The sequence below is a fragment of the Pituophis catenifer genome, unplaced genomic scaffold (genome assembly GCF_029215685.1).
Source record: "Pituophis catenifer annectens isolate HBS135680 unplaced genomic scaffold, rPitCat1.0.hap2 SCAF_1, whole genome shotgun sequence".
NCBI classification, from domain to species: domain Eukaryota; kingdom Metazoa; phylum Chordata; class Lepidosauria; order Squamata; family Colubridae; genus Pituophis; species Pituophis catenifer.
This window is the reverse complement of record NW_027256881.1, coordinates 65,951,105-65,977,037: the sequence shown is the minus strand read 5'-3', so window position 1 is coordinate 65,977,037 and position 25,933 is coordinate 65,951,105.

The window sequence follows — 25,933 nt, the reverse complement described above, 5'->3', positions numbered from 1 at the left end:
CTGACTGGATAAGTCCCTGCAGATTTTTTGACAAGATTTTGGAAGTGGTTTGTCCTTGCCTTTTTCCTAGGGCTGAGAGAGTGACTGGCCAAAGTCCCTCAGTGCCTAAGGTGGAACCAGGACTCACAGTCTCTCAGTTTCTAGCCTGGTACCTTAACCATTACACCAAACTGCCTCTCTAAGGGAGTGGTAGCCACCTGTTTAGACTATGGCTCATTTGACATTTTAAGAGCATGTGGCAAGTCCACAAACAAAATCCTAAGGGCAAAGCAGGGCCCTAGGATCTTCTCTGCCATTCCAGGGAGTATCTGTGGGGTTCAATGGCATTATTAGAATTAAATATGATTATAGAAATCAAGGCTTTGCAACATGCCAGCTTCCAATGAATGTTTTTACTAAAATATTTTTTTAAAAATCAGGTAGGACGTACACAGACCCTGGCAAGAATTAAAGTTATTGCCTTATTTATCTACTGCCCTTATATCTCATTGTTCTTCCTCAAATCAAAGCTAGAGTATTATGCTCCCCTCCAATTTTTATTCCCACTGGTCCAAGTTAGATTGTATTATAGCAGAATGAAACAATCAGGTTACAGATATCCTTTTTGCTCTGTTCAAGGGCCATAAAAGATGTATCTGATGATGTGACATGACCAAAATGGATAGGGGCAAAAAGTTTGGTCCCTTTTTTTGCATTTTCAGGAGTTACAGTTAAGATATATATATATATATTGTATTTCCAACCCACCCTTAAAATTGGTTAACTTTAATTCTTCCCCTTAATAAGGGGATTTTTTAATATACTGACAATATCCTATGCAGGAAGACTCCTCAGCGTTCTTTTATTTGTACAGGTTGTTATGTAGATTTGGCTTTCCTTAGGCTCTGGGAAAAAATAGTAAGTCCAGAGTATCTACCTTTTGAGCTCTAACATAATCTTGGAGACTAGAGACAAGTTTAACTTCAGGTATATCTGTGGATGAAGAAGAAAACATTGCACCCTATAGACCCTGAGGACACAGATAAACATCCAAGTGCTTAAAGGACGCACTAAAAGGATGCAAATGACCAGCTGTCTGCAAGGAATATAAATCCTTCCATTCCCCACCATCCAGTCAGAGCTGAAGAAACTTCTTGGACGAGAAGAAAAATGTCTTCAAAGAAAAAACAAGAAAGTCCAGTTGCCTCCTGAAAAAGCACCTTTGGGACAACCATGACTTGGATGGCTGAGAGACTATACAGACTATTGGACCCCACAGTGCAAGAATTGGCATTTATGTGTACCATTTTGCCTGAAACCAGTAAGGCTTCTCGGCATCTCATCTGTAAGTTGTTGTCTAGTTTATAGCACATGGCTGTAATTGCTACTTTCTGAAAAACAGCCAGCCTGAGCACCACTGGGTGAGGGAATAACAGTATCCTATTTGAAGGCATTGTAGTTTGATCAAAAGCTGGATTCCTTAAAACTCTAAATCCAAATCAGCCCTAATACAGGGCCTTTTCTATTGGAGAACCCATACTGTACATAAAATCCTAACTGAAACCAGTGATCCAAGAAGATTCCTGCTCCTAAACCACCAATTATATGAAGGCTATGGCAGTAAAGCACCTGGTGACACCCTCCATTTTTGCTTTTCCAAAAGCAAAGTCTTGAACACAAATCATCTGGGCAGAGAGAAGAGAGGCAGAGATTGCAAAATAAAGCAGCTAATAGTGTTGATCTCAGTTTAGGGGAATAACAAAAGAAGGGATGCACAGTGACAATTGCTTTAGCCTGCAGGCAGGCAGAAAGCTAATATAATTCACCCATCTATGAATCCACATAATCCAGATGTATATGTAATTTAGTAAATATTTCATTTCCATTAGAGCATTTCTTTTTTTCTGAACATAAGGTGCTTTCTTGCCTAGGCTATTTTCTCATATCTCATTCCTGAGCATGAGCTAATGCATGGCTCATAGATAACATTACTATTTCAGGCCATTTTCCAATGAAGCTTGTAGTGGTTTATTATAATATTATAAATATATATTTCAACTTCTCTTTGAATGTTGAATGATTTAATTTCTTAAACATGTAGAACAGGAATGTGGGAGATTTGCATTTAGTAGGAGCTCACATGAGAGGATATGGTTCCTAAGCATAAGGAGTGTGCTTAAAAGAAGAACAGAATTAAACAGAAATTGCATTAAAAAGAAAAATGCTCACAATATAACTCTTGAAGACTTGGCCAAATGAAGATATTCATCTCAATGCTAACAAATATTTCTTATATTAGAAGAAATTTATGGGACATCTTAAAAAGAGGCAGGCAAGCAAGAGTCAGAGAAAGAAAAGTTATCTTTTGTTAAGCACAGACTCCTTTAACCAAAATAGGCCAGATAAAAAATAGCCAAAGGGACAGCGTATGACAGGCCTGCCTTATCTCTTCCTCACCAGCTGCCCTGGGAGGGTGGGGGTGGGGGCAAAACAGCTCATAAATGCAAAGAGATTATGCCACAAGGAGGTGGCATGTTGTGTTTTTGTTTTTCCATTTCAACAAGATTTCATTACATCTCTGCTTTTGAATGTGGGATCATTCAAAAATATATTTTGACATTAAAATATAAGGTTAAATCCATAGAAAGAAAAAGAATTATCAACTCTCTGTGTAATCTCTCCATTTCCTGAATAATTTGAATCCTTGTTTTTCTAGATAACAAGCTTAAATGCTCCCAAACAGGTTTATAAAATCATTCTATGGTATTGAGAAGGGAGTAAGCTATTAGCTTTTAAACTTAAACTAATCAGCCAATATGTCACTAGGATATCTATGGAAAAAGTTTCCAGAACCATAAGCCATCAAGCCTTTAAAGAAAAATGGAGTCTAAAATAAATTGAGATAATGAGGTTCATGCTTCCACAGAATGCGAGTTACCACAGATTAAGGGAAATATTTTAACCTTACATTTTTCTTTCAAAAATAATGGAGGCAATTAATTCTATGAAACTGAGAAAGGTTCTTGGCTCTAATAGTCAGGGATAAAATATATCTTTTATGATAGAGTTGGTTTTCCCTGAAAGTTTTATAATCTGTTTATATGTAGCTTATTTAGCCCTTGATATAGGGACTAGTCTAGGCAATCATCAGGTGTCACCAGGAGTCAACCCATGAAGGCACACACAAAATCACCAGTGATTATCAATGGCATGTCCTCTCCTTTTAAGTATTTATGACATATGGGGGCATTCTGTTCATTTTGTTAAAACTTCCTGCTCATTATTGCTTTTAGAAATTTTGAAAGTACTCAAAGTACTTCAGTAAGATAGCCTTACATGCTGTATGCATACTGTATGCAACTTATGCCTTACTTATCATAGGAATGCCTACCACCCATAATGATATTTCCTTGTTTAAAAGTTCTATAAATCATGAATGGTGAGGTGGAAAGATAAAGCGATAAACATTTTATTACAAGTAGTCTTCAACTTACTACAATTGAGCCCAAAATTTCCATTGCCAAGCAACACAATTAAGCAAGTTTTGCCCCATTTTACGACCTTTCTTGCCACAGTTGAGTAAATCACTGCAGTTGTTAAGTTGTCGAGCAAATCTTGTTTTCTCATTGACTTTACTTGTCAGAAGGTTGCAAAGGGTTATCACATGACCTGGGAACACTGCAATAGTCATGATGATTTCTTTTCAGGGTTGTTTTATTTTTGGAAGTTTTTTGTCATTTTTTAGCCAGATACTTCTCTTACCTCAGCATATGATGTCAGCATTTCATCTCTGATCCACAAATAAGCAGATACTAACCTCTGTTTTCTAACCAACCAACCACAACCATCCATAGAAGGAGGACTAGATTCTCTTCAGAACAGAGCCTCCAATCCCAGGCAGTCCAATGAAATACCATGGTAGATGATACTAAAGGCTGATGAAATGTGTAGCAGAATCAAAAGGAGTGTACTTCCCCTTGGGATGGCTATGTTCTATCTATCAGATTCCAGAGGGGGTCGAAAAGGTATTAGAGAAAGAGGTAGAGTGTAGTAAATGGAAGTGATTGAACTCTCTTGACAGTGAATGGCGTACCTCTATTGTCAGCACCAAAATCAAACTCTGAAATGCAGTTCTGTGCAAACATACAACAAAATCAAAAATGTTATCGAAATGTGATGGATGTGAATGTGCCATACAATAAACAAATAAATACAACAAAATCAAGTTAACTGCTAAATGGGATAGCTATTCAATTCCTCCTATATTTATTTATTTATTATTTGTATAGCCTATTTCCTATATATTGAAATATTATAATTAATATATATTTTATATAATTAATATTATATTTCTAATTATTTTTGTAGTAACAAAAGAATGTTTGAAAAAGTGAATGCAGACTCTGGTCACACCTGCATCCACCATTCATTCCTGTGTGTATAAGTATTGGGTGCATTTTGTGCACTGTGATTAGGGTTAGTTGGGAGCCCATTTAAAAAAAAAAGTTAAGAGGTTTCTGTTGCTTGTGATCTGTTATTTGTTCTTCATTGTCTGAAGTGGGGGTGTCTCCCCCATTTGTCTTAGCTTTACCCATGCTCAAGCCCTTGCTCCTTCAGACTTCACAACAGGGTTTCCCAACGTTTGCATCTTTAACAAAGGTGGTCTTCAACTCCCAGAATTCCCCAGACAGCCATGAATCCTCCTGCTTCCACTTCCAGGACTTTTGCAATACTTTTACATACTGTGCTTATACACTGTGCTATTTTCTTCTAAACTGTGTGGTGCTCCTGGTGCATACAGAACAGAACAGAACAGAACAGAACAGAACAGAACAGAACAGAACAGAACAGAACAGAACAGAACAACAGAGTTGGAAGGGACCTTGGAGGTCTTCTAGTCCAACCCCCTGCTTAGGCAGGAAACCCTACACCACTTCAGACAAATGGTTATCCAACATCTTCTTAAAAACTTCCAGTGTTGGAGCATTCAAAACTTCTGGAGGCAAGTTCTCCCACTGATTAATTGTTCTGTCAGGAAATTTCTCCTTAGTTCTAAATTGCTTCTCTCCTTGATTAGTTTCCACCCATTGCTTCTTGTCCTACCCTCAGGTGCTTTGGAGAATAGTTTGACTCCCTCTTTTTTGTAGCAGCCCCTGAGATATTGGAACACAGCTATCATGTCTCCCCTAGTCCTTCTTTTCATTAAACTAGACATACCCAGTTCCTGCAACCGTTCTTCATATGCTTTAGCCCAGTGGTGGGATTCAATTTTTTTAACAACCGGTTCTGTGGGCATGGCTTAGTTGGGGGTGTGGCTAGCTGGTCATGTGACTGGGTGAGCGTGGTTATGTGCATAGGGACTACTCAGAGGGCTGAAAAAAGTCATTTCTGACTGGTCCTCGCACTTATGACCATCCTCACATTTATGCCCATTGCGGCATTCTTAACAACCCTGTCAGTCATTTCACCACTACTTCTCTTCGCCACGGTGACAAGATAGGGCGTAAAGTGTAAAATGTGAGGATAGTCGTAAGTTCGAGGACTGGTCAAAAGTGCGAGGACCAGTCAAAAATAACTTTTTCAGCCCTTTGAGTAGTCTATACGCACAAAAGGACCACCCAGAGGGCTGAAAAAAGTGATTTCTGACAGGTCTTTGCACTTTTGACCGGTCCTCACCCTTATGACTGGTCATCATTTATGCCCATTGTAGCATTCTTAACAACCGTGTGACTCATTTCACAACTGCTTCTCTTCACCATGGTGACAAGATAGGGCGAAAAACATAAAATGTGAGGACAGTCGTAAGTTCGAGGAGTGGTCAAAAGTGCGAGGACCAGTCAAAAATAACTTTTTCAGCCCTCTGAGTAATCCATATGCACAAAAGGATACAGCAATAGACACGGATGAAGGAAGGGGAAGAGAGATGGAAGAAAGAAGGAGAGAGAGGGAAGAAAGAGAAGAGAGGAAGGCAGGGAAGGGAAATTAGAGTAGGAGTGAGGGTAAGGAGGAAGGAAGAGAGGAGGAGAAGGAGAAAGGAAGAGGAAGTAGGGAGGAGAAGAAGCGGGGGGGGAAGAAAAGAAGGAAAGAAAAGAGAGAGGTGGTAGGTTTGAGGAGAAAGATTGCTGTACAGTAAAAAAGATGAAATGGAAGAAAGGCAACCCCAAACAAATATAAAGATATTAAGATAAAGAATGAATTGTTAAACTTTAAAGAATAAAAGAGAACAAATATGAATAAATAGCAATAATTAGAAACACACATACAAACATACAATTTATTTTCTTTGAACAGAGTATTTGGCCGGTTCACAAATTTATACAGTGTTTAGTCATTTCAATTAAATTTACAATTTCTATATTTCCTTTTTGCCATATTTATTCCTTATCTTTTTTTTTAAAAAATCAATATTACCCTTCATCCTCATCTCTAATCTTAATCCAATTCAATTTTTCCCTTCTATTCTATATTATACCCCTTCCCATTGTCATCTATTTTTATATCCATCCTCACATTGGTTAATTATGTAATATTACAGTTGTTTAATATAAATTCAACAGTTTAATATAAATCAATTAGTTATACAACTATCTTTTTTGTATATTAATCAATATGAACATGAATATTCCAATTATTTCCATGCAATCCAATTTCTTACAAATCAATTAATTGTATTTACCAATAATAATAAACCAAATAATTTCCCCCATATATTCCTCCAAACCACAACTTAACCGTTTCTGCTTTCAACACAATATGCAATTAATAGTATCTCAATTATTACAATTCCTTAGTTAAATAGAACTTTTTTTCTTTTGTGTTTTATTCTTGAACTCTCCTCTTTTTCCCTAAATTTCTCATTGTTTGCACCTACCTTTTTGGTGAGGAAAAAGAAAACAAATCTGCCTGCCTAATTTTCTAATGTTGCAGCAACAGCAAAGTCAACAGCCTGCTTTACTTTCAGTTTCATTTTTCAGCATAGCTAGGGGAAAAAAATCAGCTCAGCACTCTTTGCAAGCAAGCAGCAGAGCCCTCCACAAAACAGCTGAGAGCAAATCAGCTGAGAGTCGGGAGGCCGATCTAATCAATGGGCTAATTAGCCTATGCTGAAGCTCCGCGGGCCAATAAAATTACAAAAAAACACGGAACCGTTTGTTAAATTGCTGGCTCGCCTGCCCCTCGCCCACCATTATTTATTGGCAATAAATAGTGGTGCGAAGGGGCGGGGCGAGCCAGCAATTTAACAAACGGTTCGGCTGAACCACCTAGAACCGGCAGAATCCCACCACTGCTTTAGCCTCCAGTCCCCTAATCATCTTTGGTCCCCTAATCATTTCAAAGGCTTATCCAGAATATAGTCTGGCAAAGCAAAATGGTATGAGGTCTACTTATTCTAAATTGTGATTGTAGCCCAAAATAGGAAGAACACACAAGACATTTAGGCAATATATGCAGCAAAACGCATAAACTCAGAATCATAAACCCAGAATGCATAAAACTCAGAATCAACCTAACAAAGTCATCTGTAGTACTGAAAATTAAACTACCTAGAAACTGTAACAAGAAATTGAAGATTAAATCTGAATCAGAGAAGCTGAATGCCATCCAGCATTCCTCTCTCCCAAAGTAAGCTATTTTCTAGATGAATTGCATATTTCAGCCAGTTTGTACTGCATTATTCCACTTGGGCTCAGATCCTGATTTGAAAACAGGAGCCAAACAAACAGGAACAGATTTTTTCCCCTCATGCCATCTCTCTGCTGAACACCTAATCCTCAAGTGCTGTCTAATGTCTATGTGTATTTACCATGTAGTATGGGTTTAGTATTTTATTTATCATCTTTTTTACCTCCCCCTTTATTGGTATTATTATGATAGCAATAGCAATTATACTTAGATTTATATACCACTTCACAGTGCTTTACAGCCCTCTGTAAGTGGTTTACAGAGTCAGGCAGTCTGTATATTGCCCCCAGCAATGTGGGTCCTCATTTTACCAACCTCTGAAGGATGGAAGGCTGAGTCAACCTTGAGCCGGTGAGAATCGAACTGCCAAACTATAATTATGATAACTATCCTTACTCTGCTGTTTTGCATGTATACTGAGAACTTCAGCACCAGAGACAAATTCCTTGTGTGTCTAATCACACTTGGCCAAATAAAGAATTTGATTCAATAAAGGGCATTCCAAGACTGTAAAGACACCCTTGTTTCAGCAGCAATAGCTACCACTGCTGTAAGATGACAAGGGTTATCAGGATGTACACAGCTTCCCCAAAGGACAAGCAAAAGCAGGCGTGCTTAAAAACTTGCACTGAGCTTAGCTTGGAGCTCAGCAAGAACTCTGCTTGAAGATAATCACTAACCAAGTAACCTGGCAACAGTTGGGCCTCACATTAATATTTAAAAAGCCAGCAATGATAACTGTAAGTAAACCAAAGGTCAAGGGTGTGGTTACCTGATCTAGCTGGCTAATTGTGATTGAGATGGTAACATTAGCCCTATCCAGAATAAACTACTAATACAGGATAATGGGAGGGAAAGGGCTTAAAGACCTGCATTGGGGAAATCCTGAAACCTATATAAAATCTGAAAAACTTTTCACTTACAACATTTATATGATTCCAGACGTTCTCAGACTGGCTTCATCCGCAGACACAAAGGAGACTGGGGTGTATGAATTTGTATTGCACTTCAGTGGGAGAATGCCTGATGGTTGCTACAAAGGGAAAATCTCAGCCTCCTTGTTCCCGATCATCACACTTTTGACACCAAATGGTAGAGAAAAAAATAGTTCATTTAGATTGGAGACCAATGCATAATTCCATTGAAGCACAAATTGGTTTATTTCAGTTCAGTACAGAAGCGAAAGATAAACCCAGTGTGGAAGCAATCTTCCCACTATATACATATATGCGGGACTGGAGACAGGAGCAAGGCTATTGATTAGAATTTCAGTGTTTCTCAACCCTGTCAACTTTAAGATGTGTGGACTTCAACTCCCAGAATTTCCCAGCTAGCATGCATTCACACTTCTTAAAGAGCTTGAGAAACACTGAAATAAATGCAGCACACCTTGTGTTTAGTGAGGTCAGTGAAGTAGTTAGGGTAGAATTATGAAGTAAAAGGGACGTATTACTAAGACAATGGAACTTCTGACAAAACAAAAGGGCAATGTTCTAGGAACGTAACTTTCTTTCTAAAGTGTTAATTTTATCTTATCCTATCCTTGTTTCCCAGAGCCTAGGTTCATCTCCCAGTATATGTTCTCAGCTTATCAGCGTTTCTAAATGTTACATGCATGGTAGTTTAAAAGACCAAAGTGGCAGAACATCATGAAATTATGAGAAGGACACACTATGGAGAAAGTGAAGGAAGAATCACATGAGAGGAAGCTATTCCCTATTTGCACCTAACCATGGTATATACATGCTCTGGTAAAATCTGCCATATTTGCTTGCCATTGTCTTAATCTCATCTAAACCAGTATTCCCCTTTTAAATCTTAACATGCAACAATTGTAGGACGTTCAAAATTTTATGGGTTGCCAGGTTGAAACAGAAGCTTTTACTGATCTTTCCAGGCTGATGCAGACTTCTTTAGCCCAGTCAGCCTCATTTCATGATGTTCTGCTGCTGTCCCATTAAGGAGATGGGGACAGGGGCACGTGAAACATACTATACAAGGAAACTGCTTGCCAGTTGAAATAGTGCAACAGATCGAACACTGCAGTTCAATCTGCAGTTTTAAAAGAAAAAGAGAGGAAAGAAGCAAGTTGCTCTCCTTACTCCAGTATATTTTTATTTTATTTAACTCTGACCATGACAAGAGTAGAAAGAGGAGCACAGGAAAACACCTGGAGATCTGCCACATCCCTTTTACACCACAGCAACTGGCAAATGTGTCCAGTGAGGGGCGGTAAAGCTAGAATAACTGCTTTCACCCATTTATTACAGCCCCCACCGCTGCAAAATCAGTGTAGCCCCATTTGACAGGCGGGTTACAGAAAAAGTAAGAGGCAAAATAGGAATAAGCTACGAGGACAGCATGCTTAATGCCAGGAGTGCTTCCCAGCGAATGAGATGCTGCTCGCATTGGAATTCCTCAGTGGAGAAAGCCCCATAAATCAACCGGTTGCTGCTTAGAAGTACAGTAGAGGCGAGACCAGATTAATAAGTGTACCTACACAAAGCGTTCCAATTAGTATAGAAAATTATGGGCGAGAAAGTCCCCGCGCTTTAATTATTCCTCCTCCACCCACTTTCTGCACTTGCCGCAGAAAGAGTCAAGGTGACCCCATCCCGGCCAGTGAAGGCGCCTTCTTCCCCGCCCTTTTCACGCAGGGCTAACTCCATTGCCGCATCTCATCCCTGCTCTGCCCGCCGCCTATTGGTCATCCTTCGATAGCCCCGCGTGAGCCGATGTGAAGACTTGCCTCCTCATCTTGCATAGCCCGAACAACGTGCCGCTTCGAGCTCCTCCACAGAAGGGACTACACTTCCCGGGATTCAAATCGGCGAAGTACGCCGCGGTTTAAGGCCGCGGGGCATCCCGGGAAACGTAGTTGCTGTTAGTCTCTTCCGAACGCTACTAGTTGTGGCGCTCCCTGAGCCGCGAGGGGGAGAGCGCGCGGTGGCCGTTGTTGGTAGCGGTCTGGGATGTTTCTTGCGCAGCTCTGATGGCCGGCTTTTTGATCCTGTCCTTGCTGCTGAATTGCCTGTGGTGGAGCGGTTGCGGGGCAGTGTGGAGGTGGGGCATGGGGGAGATTCAGGGGGAAGGTGAGAAAAGGGTGTCATAAGGGAAAACAAGGCAAGCATCAACTTTCCATAACCGACGTTGCGTTCCAAGACATGCTCTACAACAGAAAAAATACGGAACACAGGGCCGGATTTTCCTATAGGCTAGGACCTCAAGATCAAGAGGGGCCTACATTCAAATTGTTAGCAAAATTAAAATTACACTTTCACTATAGGTGAAAGGGCCTCATAAGTGGAATAGCCTAGGGCCTCTTTTCATCTAAATCCGGCCCTGACGGAACATGTTAAAAAGTATTTTTTTAGTCAAAATTCCAGTGTGCAATGAAAGACTTGATACTCGGTTTGGATTAATTCCTCTTCTCCCATTTTTTTCTTTTTAAAATAAAGACTGCTTTCACTGCAACTAGAAAATTATTTCGTCCCGGTGTGGCGAATAAAAAGTCTGGAGAATTTCTATTTTTTTCTTATCACAGGACGAAAAGGCTCCCCTCACGGGTGACTCGTCACTTTTTCTGCCTTTACGTCTATAGAATAGAATAGATTTTTTTATTGGCCAAGTGTGATTGGACACACAAGGAATTTGTCTTAGTGCATATGCTTTCAGTGTATATAAAAGAAAAGATACGTTCATCAAGAATCATAAGGTACAACACTTAATATAGTCATAGGGTACAAATTAGCAATCACTAAACTATCTATAAATCTTAAGGATACAAGCAACAAAATTAGTCATACAGTCATAAATGGAAGGAGATGGGTGATGGGAACGATGAGAAGATTAATAGTAGTGCAGACTTAGTAAATAGTTTGACAGTGTTGAGAGAATTATTTGTTTAGCAGAGTGATGGCATTCGGGGAAAAACTGTTCTTGTGTCTAGTTGTTCTGGTGTGCAGTACTCTATAGCGTGGTTTTGAGGGTAGGAGTTGAAACAGTTTATGTTCAGGATGTGAGGAGTCTATATATTTTCACAGCCCTCTTTTTGACTCGTGCAGTATACAGGTCCTCAATGGGAGGCAGGTTGGTAGCCATTGTTTTTTCTGCAGTTCTAATTATCTTCTGAAGTCGGTGTCTGTCTTGTTGGGTTGCAGAGCCAAACCAGACAGTTATAGAGATGCAGATGACAGACTCAATCATTTCTCTGTAGAACTGGATCAGCAGCTCCTTGGGCAGGTTGAGCTTTCCGAGTTGGCGCAGAAAGAACATTCTTTGTTGTGCTTTTTTGATGACGTTTTTGATGTTAGCTGTCCATTTTAGATCTTGGGATATGGTAGAACCTAGAAATTTGAAGGTCTCTACTGTTGATACTGGGCTGTCTAGTATAGTGATAGGTGGAAGTATGGAAGGGTTTCTCCTAAAGTCTACCACCATTTCTACGGTTTTGAGTGTGTTCAGTTGCAGATTGTTCTGATCACACCACGAGGCTAGTTGTTCAACCTTCCATCTGTATGTGGATTCATCATTGTCTTGAATGAGACCGATCACTGTTGTGTCATCTGCGAATTTCAGTAGTTTAACAGATGGATCGTTAGAGATGCAGTCATTGGTATACAGAGAGAAGTGGGGAGAGAACACAGCCTTGGGGGCACCTGTGCTAATTGTACAGGTATCTGATGCGATTCTGCTTAGTTTCACCTGCCGCTTCCTATTTGTTAGGAAGCTTATGATCCACTTGCAAGTGTGTTCAGATACTTGTAGCTGCTTTAGCTTAGTTAGAAGTGTGTCTGGAATGATGCTATTGAATGCTGAACTAAAGTCTACAAAGAGGACCCTTGCATAGGTCTTTAGAGATTCAAGATGTTGTAGGATGTAGTGCAGAGCCATATTAACAGCATCATCTGTCCATCTATTTGCTCGGTATCAATAGTGGGTTGCCTCCAGTTTGCACTGGTTCTGTAGAACCGGTAGTAAAACCGGTGGGAGGCTCCGCTCACCGACCCTGTCATCAAAATGCTTCTGCACATGCGCAGAAGCTTCTGCGCTTGCGCAGAAGAGTGTGTGTACGCCCATTGCAAACCGGTAGTAAAGGTAAGTAGAACCCACCCCTGCTCAGTATGCAAATTGCAAGAGGTCTAACAGTGGATCTGTGATGGTTTTCAAGTGGGACAGCACTAGCTTTTCAAAGGTTTTCATGACTACAGATGTTAGAGCAATTGGTCTGTAGTCGTTCAGTTCCTTGATGGTGGGCTTCTTCGGCACTGGGATGATAGTAGAGCGTTTGAAGCAAGAAGGAACATAGCACATCTCTAGTGATTTATTGAAGATATGGGTGAAGATGGGGGCCAATTGGTCAGCACAGACTTTTAAACAAGAAGGAGTTATCTTGTCTGGGCCTGGAGCTTTTCCTGGCTTTTGTCTGCACTTCCTTTTCTATGATCACTAGGGGTTGTGAACCCAATGGGATGGGATCAGTTGTAGGAGGCTTGCTGTTGTTGGTGTATCTGAGATGGGGATTGTGGAGATAGGAGGCGGTAGTTACCTTTCAAACCTACAGTAAAACACGTTTAGGTCATCTGCCAGTTGCTGATTTCCATCAGCCTGGGAAGGAGGTTTGCTATAGCTGGTGATATTTTTAAGAGTTTTGCACATGTTTACTGGTTCATTTGTTGAGAACTGATTCCTTAGCTTTTCAGAATAGCTTCTTTTTGCTACTCTGATCTCCCTTGTTAATATATTTCTGGCCTGATTGTACAGCATTTCATCACCTTTTCTGTAGGCTTCCTCTTTGGAACAACGTAGCTGCTTAAGTTTAACTGTGAACCAAGGTTTGTTGTTACTGTATATTCGCAAGTTCCTGGTGGATACACATAGGTCTTCACAGAAGCTGACATGATGTTACAGTCTCTGTGTGTTCATCTAAGTCTGCAGAGGTACTTTCAAAAACATTCCAATTAGTGCAGTCAAGACAGGCCTGTAGCTTTAACTTTGCCTCCTCTGTCCAGGTCCTCACTGATTTAATTGTTGGTTTTGTGGTTTTAAGTCTTTGCCTGTAAGCAGGTACAAGGTGAATCATGCAATGATCAGAGTGTCCCACAGCTGCTCGTGGTAAGGACCAATAAGCATCTTTTAGTGTTGTGTAGCAATGGTCTAAAGTATTCTTGCCTCTAGTGGGACAATTGACATGCTGAAAGTATTTTGGTAGCTCTTTCCTTAAGTTTGCCTTGTTTAGATCACCCAAAATAATGGCCAGTGAATCAGGGTATTTGGCTTCAACCTCCATAATTTGGTCAGCTAGAGTTTGTAATGCCTTGTTTACACAGGCTTGTGGTGGGACATAAACAGCAATTAGAAGAAATGAGGAAAATTCATGAGGTGAATAGTATGGTTTGCAGATGATAATTAATGTCTCTAGGTTTTCGTCACAGAATTTATATATTATAGTTATATCCTGAGACCAGCTGTTGTTGATATATAAGCATAAGCCTCCTCCCTTCTTTTTACCAGATGTTTCTGCAATTCTGTCTGATCGTTGAATCTGAAACCCTGGGATATGCAGGCTGCTATCTTCAATTGATTCATTTAACCAGGTTTCAGAGAAGCATAGGGCTTCTGAATTGTAAAAGTCAGAATTGTATCTGTTTAAAAGGACCATACATCCTTTATTCTGAAGGACAGTCCTTTATATTTCATTTTTATTTTTTACATATATATCCTTTTATATTTATGCAATTTAATTATGTTCTTTGGTTTTGCTCTTGAATTTTCCTTTGTACAACAAAGTTATAAATGTTGTTATCCTTTTGAATTTCTTTCAGGTTTGTCCTTTGTTTTTATTTTTCCAATAAAATATGCTCGCTGTAGCTTTTATGTAAAATTTTAGACTATTCTTAGCATTTTAATAAATGTGATAATAGTATTTAAACATGGCATCCATGCTTTCTTTTAAAGTTTGGGAAACCATGTTTTCCTTTGAACCAAAGCCACTTCTTTTGATGTGCAAAAAATAGCCTTTCAGGGACTTCAATCAAACAAAATCAAACCCCCAGTGGGAAACGAGGAGATGTAACATATTGTAAGGGTGTCTGGTTGTATCTTTTGTTGCTTTATGACATATGACATGTATAATTTGTTTCTGTGCCCTATTTAAAAACTTGGCAGCCCCTTAATAAAGGCTTTCTGTGTTGCCTAAAGTACTTCCCACCTACAATCAACACCCAGATATGTAGAGATTAATACAAAGATTAAGATTAGACCAACAATCAAGAAGTTAACCATACTCAAACAAGGTACTGTCAAACAAGCTAACAGTAAACAACCCAACCAAAAAAACCACCAAATCCATTCCCACCAATTGACAAGGCAGCCACTAGACTAGAATATAAAATGAGAGCAAATCTCATTCCATACTAGCACCAATGATGTTACCTAGTTTGGATAATGAAATGTCTGCAAAAAAACAACTAAGCTCAGAGAGCATCAAGGACCCCTCATTTCAATCCTGAGCTACATATATTCTCCTATCAATATTTGTATCCCACTCCTTTTCCCTAGAGTGGCATTATTCTCCCTGATTGATTGATTGAAGACATGAGGTACTGTAGTTATTTTAGTTGTCATTGTGTGACTTTTTTGGCTCCCTGTTTTATTTCTGCATGAGATACATTTTTCTGAAGTGGAGTGATTGCTCCCTATTTTTAATAGCAGCAAAAATAAATGAATAATATTAGAGGGGAATGTGATGAATGCAGCCTTTTATCCTTGATATGCTATATCAAGGCCCAATTATTCATTTTATAAAAGCTCATGAGTTGAATATTTTGACTTCTTTAAAATTTAAATTTTTCTACTGGAGAAAGGCAAAATTGAATTGAAGATGTGACTCTGGGTGGGACCACTCAACTACTTTTTGAGGTGATTTTTCATGGCACTTGTAGATCTGGAGCAGAAAAAGACCACTACTACAAATTACTGTTTTCCAAAGTGTAAAAAGCAGAATCCAAAATTAATTTGATCGAAGAACTGGCTTAGAAAGAATGGAATATCAGTTTCTTCAATATTATTAATCTAATAATTTGTCAGCCAAATATTAGACAGCCAAATATTGAATAATCAGAATAATTCATAACTAACCATTATATGAATGACGGTGGAATGCAAGTATTAGCAGTTATTGGAAAACTTTTATTATTTTACTTCCAGGTATAGAACAAGCACCGGAAGGTATTTTATATTTTCTACAAGAACTACTGTAAGTGCTTATTGTCAAAATCCATATAAAATATATATCATAAGCAATTTCTACCTGAGTTGCCTCATTGAAACATATATTTTTGAGTGATGGGTTCAAAATAAATTGTATTGCATTATGTATTGAGGTAGTATTTGAAATTTTCTAAACAATTTTGAGGGACGTGGTGGCTCAGTGACTAAGACACTGAGCTTGTGGATCGAAAGGTCAGCAGTTCAGCAATTCAAATCCCTAGTGCCACGTAATGGGGTGAGCTCCCATTACTTGTCTCAGCTTCTGCCAACCTAGCAGTTCGAAAACATGTAAAAAATACAAGTAGAAAAATAGGGACCACCTTTGGTGGGAAGGTAACAGCGTTCCGTGCGACTTTGGTGTTGAGTCATGCTGGCCACATGACCACGGAGACGTCTTCGGACAGCATTGGCTCTTTGGCTTTGAAACAGAGATGAGCACCGCCCCCTAGAGTCGGGAGCGACTAGCACATATGTGCAAGGGGAACCTTTACCTTTAAACTATTTTGCCATCTTTAGTTAAAGTTTTGAAATTTCATTGAACTATATTTACAGTGTAATACAACATATACATAATTTGGATTAAGACTCCATTTTTACATTTGCACAAACTGGCTGTTTGGGGGATAATTGCTATAGTATCAATTACAGCATACCAAACTTATTCATTTGCAGCTTACTGTACTAGTATATGAGAGTATATTAATAATTTTATATACTTATAAATATTTTTTCTGGAATATATCCATCAAGTCAGTTTAATAGAATTTTTGGCTAAACCTTCATTTCACAATTTAGAGACCAAAGTATAAATAAAAATTGTGACTTGTTTTAATGTTACATCATTACAATACTGTGGATAGTGAATGCTTTCATGATGTCAGATATTATACTGTAGAATGAATTAGTTATTTTCCAATATGTGTGTTTAATCTTGTATACCATTTTATAATAATATTTAATATGTCAAATGCACCCACTGTTGGTATATTAGTGGACAGGATCTTAGAAAACTACACAAATCAGCCACTTTTTATTAATGTGCAATTAAGCAACTACCTTCCTTTGATTTCAGTGAAACTTCAAATATGCAGAAAATGTTTATAAACACAACCCATCATTCTTCTGCAATGATCTTTCAGATAATACTGGAAATCTTACATCTTTGCCACATTGGTAAAGAAGAAAAGAATGGGGTAGTGCACCCATTCTCACCTCCTTGACCTCTCAGCAGTTTTCAGTACCATCAACCATTGTTTCCTTTTGAACTGGTTGCAAGGTTTGGAACAGCAGCACAGCGTTTGGTTTTCTTTCTAGTTGGTTAATAGGGAGCGAGAAGTCCAGTTCACAGTCACTCCTTTGTGGGATGCCATGTGGCTTGGTACTCTTATCTACTTCTTTTTAACATCTACATGAAGCCGCTAAGTGAGATCATCTGACACTATTGGATAAGATATCATCACTATGCTGATGATACTCAGCTTTACAGCTCTATCTCTTGTGATCCAAGTGATGCTGCGACTGCCCAGTCACAGTGCCTAAAGGTTGTAGGGGCCCAGATGTGGGACAGAGGGCTTCAACTGAACCCTAGTAATATGGAGTGGGCTGTAGATTCACGAAGCCTCAGAATTTGGAGCTTTACCATTTTTAGTTCTGGATGGGGTGGCACTATCCCAGACAGACCTGGTGCACAACTTGAGGGTTCTCCTAGACTTGTGACTCCTGCTCAATAAGCAGGTGGCAATTGTGGCTAGGAGAACCTTTGGGTAACCTAGTGTTGTGTATGATTTGCACCTGTTCCTGAACCATGGGGCCCTGCACACAATGACTCAAGCCCTGGTCATCTCTCAGTTGGAATACTGCAATACGCTCTACATGGGGCTACTCTTGAAAAATATTTGAAGCTAAAGTGGTACAGAGTGCAAAAGCATGGATAGTTCTGGAGGTCTCTTGAGTGGCATATGTGACACTGCTGCACTTGCTCCTGATTTACTTCTGGGCTCAATTCAAGGTGTTAGTCATTATCTTTAAAGCCTGTATGCCATAGGTTCAGGATAACTGAGGAGTTGTCTTGGCCCAATGAAATTGACCTGCCCAATTGTGCCAGCAGAAAAAGCCAACTGGGACCCCATCAGCCAAGGAATTGCAGCAGGTGGGGTTCAGGGGAAGAGCCTTTTCTGCCATGGCTCCTGTCCTTTGTAGCATCTTGCCACAGGAGGTAAGATCTGCCCCCACCCATCTGGTTTCAAGGAAATGCCTTAAAACTTGACTATACCAGTTAGATGGCTAATGTAGTAACAGAGATGCCGCCACCACCTCTCCACTCTAAAACCATCATTTTTAAAAGTTTTAATCTCCTGTAATTTTCATCTATTTTAATATTTTGTCATTGCTTTTGCTTCCATATGTTATTATGTTGTAAGCTGTAAGATGAGCAGTATATAGATTTGATAAACCTCATACTGCAAGATGAGAACCATATAGATTTGATAAACAACCAAATAAATAAATTTAAAACTGGAAGTTTTGCTATATGTTTGAACACCAACCAAAGTCTGGAGAATTGGAACTTGCAACTCTTTCTGTGCAGAATTCACATGTGGAAGAGTACAGAGTCCTTTTGGATTTAAAGGAGTGTGTAAATAGAAATGCATAAATCTGCATTATTGATCAGATCTTTATATTTTTTATTATTATTTATTTATTTAATTGGACTTATATGCCGCCCTATCTCCACAGGACTCAGGGCGGCTCACAACAATAAACAAAAACAAACAGACCGTTAAAAACAAAATCCATGATAAAATTGACAAAGAAATTCAATAAAACACCATTAAATTCTGTTAAAAACCCCATCAGTAGGGCGGCTAAGTGAAATAGCCATGTTTTCAGCCCACGGCGGAAGGAGCAAGGTCGGGGGCCACCCGGAGCTCCAGAGGGAGTTGATTCCAAAGGGTGGGTGCGCCTACAGAGAAAGCTCTCTCCCTGGGGGTCGCCAGCCGACATTGTCTGGCCGACGGAACTCTGAGTAGGCCCTCCCTGTCAGAGCGCACTGGGCGATGGGAAGCTGTTGCTGGCTGCAGATGGTCCACCAAATATCCCGGGCCTAAGCCATGTAGGGCATTATAGGTGATCATCAGCATCTTGAATCTCACCCAGAGGGCAACCGGCAACCAATGCAGGTCTCGCAGGAGAGGTGTAACATGCGAGTCTCGGGATACTCCCATCACTACCCGTGCAGCCGCATTCTGCACCAGCTGAAGCCTCCGAGTGGTCTTCAAGGGCAGCCCCATGTAGAGAGCATTGCAGTAGTCAATACGGGAGGTGACGAGCACATGAGTGACCATGCATAGGGCATCTCGGTCCAAATAAGGGCACAACTGGTGTACCAGGCGAACCTGAGCAAATGCCCCCCTGGTCACGGTCATAACATCATCTTCCAAATTTAACCGTGAATCCAGGAGGATGTCCAGGTTACGCGCCCTATCTACAGGAGGTAACACTTCACCCCCTATAGCCAGAGATGGAATATCTTTCGAGCCGAGATGCCGGTACCCACAGCTACTCGGTCTTGGCAGGGTTGAGCCGCAGCCTGTTTCTCCCCATCCAGGTCCGTACCACTTCCAGGCACCGGGACATCACATCGAGGGCATCACTGGGCTGGTTCGGAGTGGATATAAAAAGTTGGGTATCATCAGCATACTGATGATACCTCACCCCGAAACCACGGATGACCTCCCCCAGCGGCTTCATATAGATGTTGAACAGAAGATGAGAAACCACCGACCCCTGGGGCACCCCACAAGTGAGGGGCCTCAGGGCCGATCTCTGTCCCCCCTCCAACACCGCCCCGAGAGGTAGGAGGAGAACCACCGTAGAACAGTGCCCCCCATCCCCAACCCCTCGAGGCGTCGCAGCAGGATACCATGGTCGATGGTATCGAAAGCCGCTGAGAGATCTAATAGGACCAAGACAGAGGAATATCCCTTGTCCCGGGTCCTCCAGAGATCATCCACCAGTGTGACCAATGCTGTCTCCGTGCTGTATCCGGGCCTGAAACCCGACTGGTACGGATCAAGGTATTGTGTTTCCTCCAGGGCCAACAGGAACTGCCGTGCCACCACGCTCTCAACCTTTGCAATAAAGCAAAGGTTGGAGACAGGACGAAAGTTGTTCAAAATGGCTGAATCCAAGGCAGGTTTCTTGAGGAGAGGCCTCACCACCGCCTCCTTCAAGGCGGCGGGGAAGCTACCCTCACCCAAGGATGTAGGAATCACTGGCCGGATCCAGTCACGCGTAACCTCCCGGGCTGCATAAACAAGCCAGGAGGGACACGGGTCCAGCAAACATGTAGCACTCAGCTTCCCCATGATCCTGTCCACTTCCTCAGGGGTCACAGGATCGAACTCCTCCCAAATGACAAGACCCGTCATCTCCCCCCCCCGTCCGACCCTGCCCAGTCAGAGACCAGACCGTCCCGAATCTGAGCGATCTTGTCCACCAGATGCTGACTATACTCCTCGGCCCGCCCCTGCAAAGGGTCATCCCCCTCTCCCCGATTCAGAAGGGAGCGTGACACCCTAAACAGGGCGGCCGGGTGATTATGTGCAGATGCGATGTGGGCAGAGAAGAGTGCTTTGCCGCCTCCATCTCCACTAGATAAGACCTTGTAAAGAATCTTAACTGTGCACCATCAGATTTGGAACGGCTGGACTTCCAACAACCCTCTAGGCCTCTCCTCCGCCGCTTCATCTCCCGGAGCTCCTCAGTAAACCAAGGGGCCAACCGGGATCTGCGTCGGGTCAGAGGCCGCAAAGGCACGACACGGTCGAGGGCCCCAGAGGCCACCCATTCCCAGGCATCCACCAGAGCCTCAACGGGCATGGGAAAGAGATAGGTATCGGCCCAAGCTCCATCTGGAACCGCTCAGGGTCCATCAGGCGCCTGGGGCGGAACCAGGTGGTCGGTCCCACATCCCAGCGGCGGGGGGTGGCATAGTGGAAGCCCAGCTGGAGGAGATAGTGATCGGTCCATGACAGGGGGTAAATGACTGGCATTCCCTCACAGCTCCGCACACCATATCAACTGTATGTTTTATTGGGTATTCTATGTTCTCTTTTCTTTATTAGATATATCTAGAATATGAAGGAACTGCATTTTCAAGATGGGATATTTCAACATTTTGTACAATTCATGACGCAACGTAAGTATTACAGAATATGTAAATACTTGTGTACAAAGAAATAGGCTGTAGAAAGAAGAATATCTACTGTTTTTTCTTTGAAAATGTAATTGTCGGAGTCTGAATCTGAGATGAAAGACGGACAGAGAGCGGGAGATTAGCTCCCTTTTTTTATAGTGTGGTGACCAAAACTGGATGCAGTACTTACTAGGGCTTTATAGAGTGGTCTGATCTTGATGGTGATGATCTTGATGGTATCCCTATGTTAATGCAATTTAGAATTGCATTGGCGTTTTTTGGCTGCCACTGCACACTGCTGGCTCATATTTAGCTGGTTGTCCACTAAGACTCCAAGATCCCTCTCACAGTCACTGCTATTAAGCCTAGTTTCATCCAGTTTATATGTGTGCTTTTGGTTTTTCTTACCTAAGTGTAGGACTTTATTTTTCTCTACATTGAATTTCATTTTGTTAGATAGGGCCCAGTGTTCAAGTCTGTCAAGATCCATCTGGATCTTGAGCCTATCTTCTAGGGTGTTAGCTATTCCTGCCAGTTTAGTATCATCTGCAAATTTGGTGAGTTCCCCTTCTATTCCCTCATCTAAGTTGTTTATGAAGATATTAAAGAGTACTGGGCCTAAGATGGAACCTTGTGGCACCCCACTGCTTACTTCTCTCCATGTAGACTTAGACCCATTAAGGACTACTCGTTGAGTACAGTTTGTCAGCCAGTTGCGAATCCATCTGGTAGTGAAGCTATCCCACTTTTTTCTAGCTTACGAAGAAGTAGGTTGTAGTCTACTTTGTGGAATGCCTTGGTGAAGTCTATTATGTCCACAGTATTTCTCTGGTCTACTAATTTAGTCACTACGTTGAAGAATAAAATAAGATTGGTTTGGCATGATCTGTTTTTAATAAAGACATGATGGCTGCTAGTTATTACTTTACTCATTTCTAGGTGTTTGCAGATCTGTTTTTTTATTATCTTTTCCAATATTGATGTTAGACTGATTAGTCTATAGTTTCCTGGGTCTGTTTTTTTTTCTTTTTTGAAGATGGGAATCCCATCAGCTCTTTTCCAGTCCTCTGATAGTTCCCCAGTGTTCCAGGATTTTTGAAAGATGTGGTGCAGTGGTTCTGAGATGACATCTGCCAGCTCCTTTAGGACTCTGAGATGTAATCCATCAGGTCCTAGTGATTTGTATTCATCAAGATCAGACAGGTGTTCTCTTACTATTTTTTTTGTTGTTGCTTATTTTAACTTTTATTTCCAGTCTGTTTTTTACAGTTATGTTTCTGGTAGGTTGAGCTATAGTTTCTTCTTGCCTGAAGACCGATGCAAAGAATGAATTAAGCAGCTCTGCTTTCTCTCTGTTGCCTGTTACTTCCTTGCCATCTTCTCCCTTTAGTGAACCAACTGTTTCCTTGATTTTTTTCTTGTTATTTATATGTTGGAAGAAACTTTTTTTGTTACCTTTGACTTGAAGTCTTTGTTCATTCTGAACCTTTGCTTTCCTGACTTCGTCTTTGCAGATTCTGGCTATGTGCTGATATCCTGCCTTAGTTATGTGTCTTTCCATTTATTGTACTTGTCCTTTTTGTCTTTCAGTTTGTCAGGGAGATCTTTGTGCAGCCATGCTGATTTCTTCTTGGATTTCTTGTTTTTCTTTGTCAGCGGTATTGCGCTGAGCTTTTGAGCTGAGCTTTTATGTTCGTATTTTTCAGAGTTTCCCAAGATTCTTGAGTTAGTTTCCCCTTTAGGATTTTCATCCAAGGAATCTTTCCCAAGTTTTATCTGAGTTTATTAAAATCAGCTCTTTTAAAATCTAAGACTCTGGTATCATTATGTTGTATTGCTTGTGTTTGCGTTATGTTGAATGTTAGTATGACATGGTCACTCTCACCCATGGTTCCTGCAGTTTCAATTCCCTCTATCACTTCTTCTCTGTTTGTAAGTATTAAGTCAAGTATGGCTGTCCCTCTAGTTCCCTTCTCTACCTTTTGGACAACAAAGTTGTCAGCTAGGTTGGTTAGGAACCTATTTGATTTTTCACTTGGTGCAGAATTAGTTTTCCAATTGATATCAGGGTAATTGAAGTCCCTTGTTACTATTGTAGTGTGTTTCCTACATATGTTTATTAGTTGGTTGGCAAAAGGATATCTATTTTTTCTGCTTGATTGGATGGCCTATAGTATACACCTATGGCTATGTCATTCTTTTTTTCTTTTATGTTGACCCATATGCATTCTAGGAGGTTTTCATCTTTGGTTTCATGCAATTCTGTAGCAATATAGTGGTCCTTTACATGCAGTGCAACTCCACCTCCTCTTTTATGGGGTCTGGTTTTTTTTGAAGAGTTTGTATCCTATCGGTATGTTCCAGTCGTGGGTTTCGTCCCACCAAGTTTCTGTTATTCCAACTATGTCATATACCTTAGCTGAACTTAATAGTTCAATTTCACCCTGTTTGTTCCCCAGACTTTGTACATTTGTATATAGGCACTTGAGATCTTTATCCCTGACTCTGGGTATGGTTCCCATGTCTCCTATTTGTATTTGAGTTTGTCTTCCTTCCTATCCCTCCTTACTTTGTTATTTTCATGCATCGTTGTGCCGACATTCCTCAGTTATGGGAACCTTCACTCCTTTGATTTGTTTTACTGAGTGCTTGTCAAATATTTATCTCCCTCTGCAGTGTGGTTCCGCCCCTTCCTTCTGCACATGCTCAGTCTTTTTCACTCAGTTGACTCAATAGGTCTAGAGTGCTTTTTGTCCTACAGATAATCTGTCTAATTCATCATTATTATTATAACTTATTAGAGGGCTGCGTTAATGGCTTCTGTCTTGACAGCTTTACAATTGTTTAAAAAAAAAAAAAAAAGATCGCTATTTAAATTGCGGCGTTAAGGGGCTGCTAGCTGCCTTGCCGTTCAATCAACAACGACCTGCAGAGGTTTGGAAGCTGTCTGATTAATTTGCTGTCTGTACTGAAGTAAATTTTTCTTGCTTAAAGTTACAGCGCTAAGGGGCTGCTAGCCGCCTTGCCGATTTAAATTGCGGCGCTAAGGGGCTGCTAGCCGCCTTGCCGATCTGTCAGCAGCGATCCGCTGTGGTTTGGACGCTGTTTCTTTAATTTAGCCGAGGTGTTTTTCAGCTGCTGAATAACGTTAATACTATTGCAGCCCTCTCTTGCTTATCAGCGGCTACATAGTTTCTAAAGTAACTTTCAGTCTCATGTGGAAGTTTCTGTTTTAATTGAGCTACATTGTAACGCTTGAAAGCTACTTTGTTTATTTAAGCCACGGTGTTTTCAGTATCCAATAACACCTTTGAAGTTTCGTTATTTATTAGTGGCGAAGGAGTTTCTGATGTTGGATTCAGACTCCTAATGAAAGAATCTGTTTAAATTTAAAGAAAATTGACAGACTATTTAAAGTTCCTGCCTGAGCCAGGCATACTTATTTTTGAAAGTTGTGATTTTTTTCTCAAGTTATACACTCGAGTGTTATAGTATTAATATACCACAAGAGATCAGTTCGGAAATGTTGGGCTCGAGGAATCTTCGTTAAACTGACAGTTGCTGAGGCAAGCAACTGACAGCGCAGCCATTTTTTAACTGTCAAAACTTCGTTCATCATTTGCTTACATCAACTGACAGAAGTTCATCTCAGGGAAGTTGCTCTAATTAATTGTTGTTTGATAAAAATATTATTATACCTTGAATTAATTAATTAACTATATTTAAAAAAAAATTAAAAATTAATTATTATTATTATTATTATATTGATTGAATACAATCTTTAATTAAATATGGCAGACGATAATCTATCATCTGACCTGGAACAGGTCGCTTCTCCTCCTAAAGTACATTCTCCTCAGCAATTTAGAAAAAAACGAGCTAAAACAAAAAATGTGACACAGCCTCAACAGTCTGCCAATTCATTGTCTGATGACATTATTAAAACAATGAATAAGATGGAAACACGTAGACATAAAGCTTTAGAGCGTCAATTTGCCAAAGCCAAGTGTGCTGCACAATTGGCTTCTAACACATATCATTCTGAAATGTCTGATAATCAACAACTTATTGATGACAATAATCAGATTAATGAGGAAACTGAAGAAATTCAATCACAAGATGCTATGTTTAGGGAACAACAAGGTCAATTTATGATAAATATTCCCAGAGGTTTGGCTCCTCAAGGGCCTAATTTTTCAGGTGTTAATTCACTAAATCAAGGTCCTCCTGAAGCCACTTTCACCCCAACCGCTGCTGGTCTTAGGGGGGAAGATATTCAAAACAGTGGTCAGGAAGTGGATTTTCAAACAATGGTTACACGTGCCATTTCTAAAATATTCCAAGCAGGTTTGCAACAAACCAGCTATCCTTGTCATTCTGGTACAGTTACCAGTAATCAATATCATTCTCAACCAATTCCTAAACAGCAATATTTTAGCTGTGGGGATGACACAGAGTTAGAGGAATTTGAATTATCAGAGGATGAAGAAGACATGACACCAGAAAAACCAGCATTTCAAGGTCTTTTCAAACCATCTTTATTTAAGTCACTGCTACATAAAGCAAAAGTAGCTACTAATATGGGACTAAATTTAGATAAGTCATCTGATCCTAATACTCAAATGAACCCCAATGAGAATTTGTTTAAAGTACACAAGTCTGATTTGGACTTTGTTCCGTGCCCAGATCTATTTTCACAAGTTATTAAAAAATCTTGGGATCATCCCAGTTCAATTTCTGGACCTAATAGCTTTGATAAAAAATTATATTGCTCTCCACCAGACTTGGATGAATTGTTGCAAT